General features: G+C 45.2%; 1 pseudogene; it reads right to left on the bottom strand.

Moving 5' to 3' along the window:
• Window positions 1-2,361: 2,361 nt before the first annotated feature.
• On the bottom strand, window positions 2,362-3,969 carry LOC129464708 (syncytin-1-like; annotated as a pseudogene).
• Between the last annotated feature and the right edge of the window lie 1,597 nt (window positions 3,970-5,566).

Here is a 5,566-nt window from a genome sequence, read left to right on the forward strand (position 1 = left end):
TTCCATTCCTTAAAAAAACAGCCCTAAAAGCTGCTCCCACACTAGCTCTCCCTAACTCATCCCAAACCTTTTCATTACACACAGCCAGAGTACAGGACTGTGTGGCCAGAATTCTTACACAAGAGCCAAGACTGCACCCTGTAGCCTTTCTGTCCAAATAACTTGACCTTACTGTTTTAGCCTAGCCCTCATGTCTGCATGTGGTGGCTGCTGCTGTTTTAATACTTTTAGAGGCCCTCAAAATCACAAACTACATTCAACTCACTCTACAGTTCTCATAACTTCCAAAATCTGTTTTCTTCCTCACACCTGACACATATACTTTCTGCCCCCTGGCTCCTTTGACAATACTCACTCTTTGTTGGGTCTCCCACAATTGCCATTGTTCCTGGCCCAGACTTCAGTCTGGCCTCCCACATTATTTCTGATACCACACCTGGCCCCCGTGACTGTATCTCTTTGATCCACCTGACATTCACTCAATTTTCCCATATTTCCTTCTTTCCTCTTTCTCACCCTGATCACACTTGGTTTATTGACGGCAGTTCCACCAGGCCTAATTGCCACTCACCAGCAAAGGCAGGCTATGCTATAGTATCTTCCACATCTGTCCTTGAGGCTACTGCTCTGTCCCCATCCACCACCTCTCAGCAAGCCAAACTCATTGCCTTAACTCAGGCCCTAAGTCTTGCAAAGGGACTATGCATCCATATTTATACTAACTCTAAATATGCCTTACATATCCTGCACCACCATGCTGTTATACAGGCAGAAAGAAATTTCCTCACTACACAGGGGTCCTCCATCATTTATGCCTCCTTAATAAAAACTCTTCTTAAAGCTGCTCTACATCCAAGGAAGCTAGGGTCATTCACTGCAAGGGCCATCAAAAGGTATCAGATCCCATCACTCAAGGCTATGCTTATGCTAATAAGGTAACCAAAGAAGCAGCTAGCCTTCCAACTTCTGTCCCTCATGGCCAGTTTTTCTCCTTCTCATCTTTTCACTTTACATTTCCAGCTTTGCCTTACAAAAGGTCTCTTCTTCCTCTGTGGCTCCTCCACCTACCTGTGTTTACCTGCTAATTGGACAGGCACATGCACACTAGTTTTCCTTCTCCCAAAACTCAGTTTGCAAATAGGACCAAACAGCTTCCTGTTCCCCTCATGACACCAACACTTCACCACTATTTTGTTTTATTTTTCTTATTAACATAAAAAGACAGAAATAGGCCTCGACTTACTCACTGCTGAAAAAGGAGGACTCTGTATATTTTTAAATGAAGAGTGTTGTTTTTACCTAAATCAATCTGGTCTGGTATATGACAACATAAAAAAAAAAAACCTCAAGGATAGAGCCCAAAAACTCACCAACCAAGCAAGTAATTATGCTGAACCCCCTTAGGCACTCTCTAATTGCATGTCCTGGGTCCTCCCAATTCTTAATCCTTTAATACCTGTTTTTCTCCTTCTCTTACTCAGACCTTGTGTCTTCCGTTTAGTTCCTCAATTCATACAAAACTGCATCCAGCCCATCACCAATCATTATGTTACTGGGGGATCCTTGCCCCCAAAGCTCCCAAGATGGTGGCAGGCCACTTCCAAGATGGTGACAAGCCTCACATTCTCTGACCTGGGGTTCTTGGCCTCACAGATTCCAAGGAGTGGAATCTTGGGCCATGCGGTGAGTGTTATAGCTCTATTAGAAGCTGTGGGTCATGGAAGAGAACCGTGGAACTCAGTGACTAGTGTTCAGCTCTATTAGGACAAACCCAGGCACTTAGCCATACAGGAACAATGGCAAGCCTTTAGCCTGATCGGGAGTGGCAATGGGTGCCTCACTGGATCAGGAGCACAGTGGACACCCTGCTGAATCCAGAGGGATGGAAGTCAGCAGTGGGTCTGCGATGGCAGCAAACAGCAGTGGTGGATGGCGAGCAAAAGCTCAGCTCAAGCCATAACAAACACGGACCAGAAGAGTGCGGTTGCAAGATTTAATAGAGTGAAATAGAGTGAAAACAGAGCTCCCATACAATGGGAGGGACCCAAAGGGTGTTGCCTTTGCTGACTCGAATGCCTGGGTTTATATCCTGATCCTTGTCCTTCCCACTGTGCTCTCAGGCAATAGATGATTGGCTATTTCTTTACCTCCTATTTTTGCCTAATTAGAATTTTAGTGAGCTCTCTGATTGGTCAGGAGTGAGCTAAGTTGCAAGCCCCATGTTTAAAGTTGGATGCAGTCACCTTCCCAGCTAGGCTTAGGGATTCTTAGTCAGCCTAGGAAATCCAGCTAGTCCTGTCTCTCAGTCCACCCTCAACAGGAAAACCCAAGTGCTGTTGGGGAGGTTGGCTGATGACTGCTCTAACTGCTTCCTGCTGAATTGGATTATAGTAGGGGTTGTGCAGTTGAGGTTTCCTTGGGAGGGGTGCCTTCAATGTCATTAACATCAGAACATAGGCTAGCAGGCTGGTCCAGGGGTCCATGGTAGATTTTAGTCATGGACTGCATCTGGGGTTCCATTTGAAGAATGATTTGTAGCTTTACAGCTTCAATTCTGGAAGAGACAAACTTAACAAGGAGGTTAAAGATACAGGGTCCAAAGAGGACTAAAAATATTATAGCTGCTAGTGGTCCTAAGAACCCAGGGCATCCATTGGCTGAAGAGGCCCCAGTGTCCAGTGTTTTGAAGGTCCTCTGCTCTACGTTATATTCGATCTGAAATTTCTTTAACTTTCTCAGTGACGATTCCAGATTGATTAACATACTAACAGCATTCTTCCCCTAAAAATAAAGAGGTTCCCCCTCTTTTGGTGGTTAGCAAATCTAAAGCTCTTCGATTTTGAAGGACTACTGCTGCTAGGGAGTTCATCTTGCAAAGTGGCCAGGGAGTTGGTGACCTGCTCCATGTCACCATTTAGTTCTTGAGATGGTTTGTAGTAGAACTGAGTAGAGGTTGTGATACCACCAATGCCAGTACCTAGTCTACCTAGCACTCCTGCTCCAATAACAAGAGGAAGAATGGGTACTCTTTTGTTGCAAGGCTTAGGTATGACATAATTGTATAAATCTTGTTCAGTGTAGATGGTCATAGGGGCCAGTAAGAATGAGAGGAAGCACATAGATTCTGAAGAGTCATTCAAACAATGATAGGCTGAGGTACCACAGACAAAAAAATATTCCTGAAGGTAGGCAGACTATTCGTGTGGGAGGAGTTACCCACCTGATGCATTGGGAGTTGGTTGTGTCTATAGTATTGCTAAATTTTACACAGGTGAGGTTTGAGGTATGGGTTATTTCCAGATTGGAAACAAGACGTCCTACTAAAATGGAAGTGGTGTTTATTTCTGGGCTGAAGTTTTTCCATTGTTCAGGTACAGGGATTGAAACTTACGACCTGAAGTTCAGGTGGAGGCACATCCAAAAGTTAGTAGGGTTTTGGGCCGAGACCTCATGGAGCCCAGTGAGAGTGGTATTAAATAGGCTTACCAGGCGAGTATGGGTATGGAGAGTTTCATGTAGTTTTGAGAGATCTAGTCCTTTGTAGGGGCTAGGGGTGCTATGTACCCAGGTCAGTTGGGAGATTACTTCCTTTATGTGTTTTTCTCTTGCCTGATCTTGAACTCCACCCCCATCAGACATACCAGTATGAGTCCAACTGACAGTGGCTCCAAGTCCTTCAGGACAACCAGGATTAATCATTTTTCCCATCCAATAATGAGTATTTGCATGCAGGCAAAGAGTGTCAGAGTTATAGCAGTTGCAGGGCATATGGGTGTGGGCAGTGAAGGTGGGGGTTCCCTTAGATAAACTCCTATACAATGAGGCATCAATATTTCCAGGACGCTGCATTCTCCACAGAAACTCTTGGTGAGGGGAGCTACTGGTCATACAGCAGCATGCGGTTGGTGCAGTGAGAATGAAAGGGGGTAAGAGAACAGTGAAGAGAAAAATATGACAAGGGAGGGCCATGGGGATTTACGATTTTAGTTACTTTCCTCCTGGTTGTCATTTGAAGAGCAGGCACAGATCCTCTAGAGATTCACAGGAAGAGCTAGCATTGTCTCCTGGATTTTCGGGTTCCTTTTGCAGTATCCAGGGTTTGACTCGAGTGTGATGTATCCAAAATTCCACTCCAGCCACCTTAACTGTGGTTGGGGTAGAAAAAATGACTGGGTAGGGTCCTTCCCAGGATGTATCTAGGGATGGGGAATTAGAGGGAAGGGACTTGACTAATACCATGTCACCAGGGTGGAATAGTTCCTTTCCCTCTTCTCGGGGAAAGGCTCCTTGTAATGTTTTAAGAACTTGTTGACCTTTGGCTAAGGAGGTGATGTCTGCAACTAAGCTGGCCATCTCTCAGTCAAGCACAAGGTCATTGGTTAGGAAGAGCTGTCCATACAGCATTTCATATGGGCTAAGTCCTGCTTTTTGGGGAGAGTTTCGGATTCTTAGTAAGGCTATAGGCAACAGAGCAGGCCATGCGAGGTGGGTTTCCTGGGTTAGCTTTTTTAGATGTCATTTGAGTGTTTCATTCATTTTCTCGACCTTCACTGAGGACTGTGGCCTCCAGGCGCAGTGTAAGTGATATTGTATACCTAACACCTGGTATACTCCCTGGGTTACTGTAGCCTTGAAAGCAGGGCCATTGTCACTCTGTAAGCCTCAGGGAAGTCCTAATCTGGGAATTATTTCATGAACTAGTGCCTTTATTACCTCTTGGGCCTTTTCTGTCCTACAGGGGAAGGCCTCTGCCCAACCAGTGAAGGTATCTACCCAGACTAGTAGATACTGAAATCCCTGAGATTTGGGCATGTGGGTAAAATCTAGTTGCCAGTCTTCTCTTGGGTAATTGCCTGTTCTTTGTTCTCCTGAAGGAGCTTGGCGATAAGGCAGGGGATTATTTCTTTGGCACACTTCACAGGCCCTGACTATCTGCTTGGTAGTTTTGAAAAGGCCTGGTCCAATAAATAATGATTTGGCCATCTAATGGGTTCTGTCAATGCCTAAGTGAAAGGTTTGGTGAAGAGTTTTAAGTAATTTCCACTGGTTAGCTGCAGGCAAAAGTATTTTCCCTTCTTCAGTGGCTAGCCATCCTGAGGGGAGAAAACTATGTCCTCGTGAGGTTCCCCATTCTATTTCTCCTGCTGAGTACTGGGGCTTGGTTTCCTGGAGGGGATTACCCTATGCTAGGGGTCCTTCTATAAGCATTTCTAATGGAGGGTCCTGCCTTGTGGCTCTTTGGACTTCAATATCCCCTTGGCAGTTCCCTTCTATTTCCCTTTCCTTTCCTTTCTGATGACCCTGGCAGTGTAACACCGCCACCTCTTTAGGTTTCTGTACAGCCAATAATAATCTCTTAATGGCTTCCTGATGTTTGATAGGTGTTCCCTCAGAAGTTAGGAATTCCCTTTCTCTCCATATTGCTGCATGGGCATGGAGGACTAGGTAAGCATACTTAGAGTCTGTATATATATTTACCCTTTTTCCTTCTCCTAATTCTAGTGCCTGAGTGAGGGCTATTAGTTCTGCCAGCTGAGCACTAGTTCCTGGAGTGAGGGGATTACTT

This window comes from Symphalangus syndactylus, chromosome 16 (assembly GCF_028878055.3).
Source record: "Symphalangus syndactylus isolate Jambi chromosome 16, NHGRI_mSymSyn1-v2.1_pri, whole genome shotgun sequence".
Lineage (NCBI taxonomy): Eukaryota > Metazoa > Chordata > Mammalia > Primates > Hylobatidae > Symphalangus > Symphalangus syndactylus.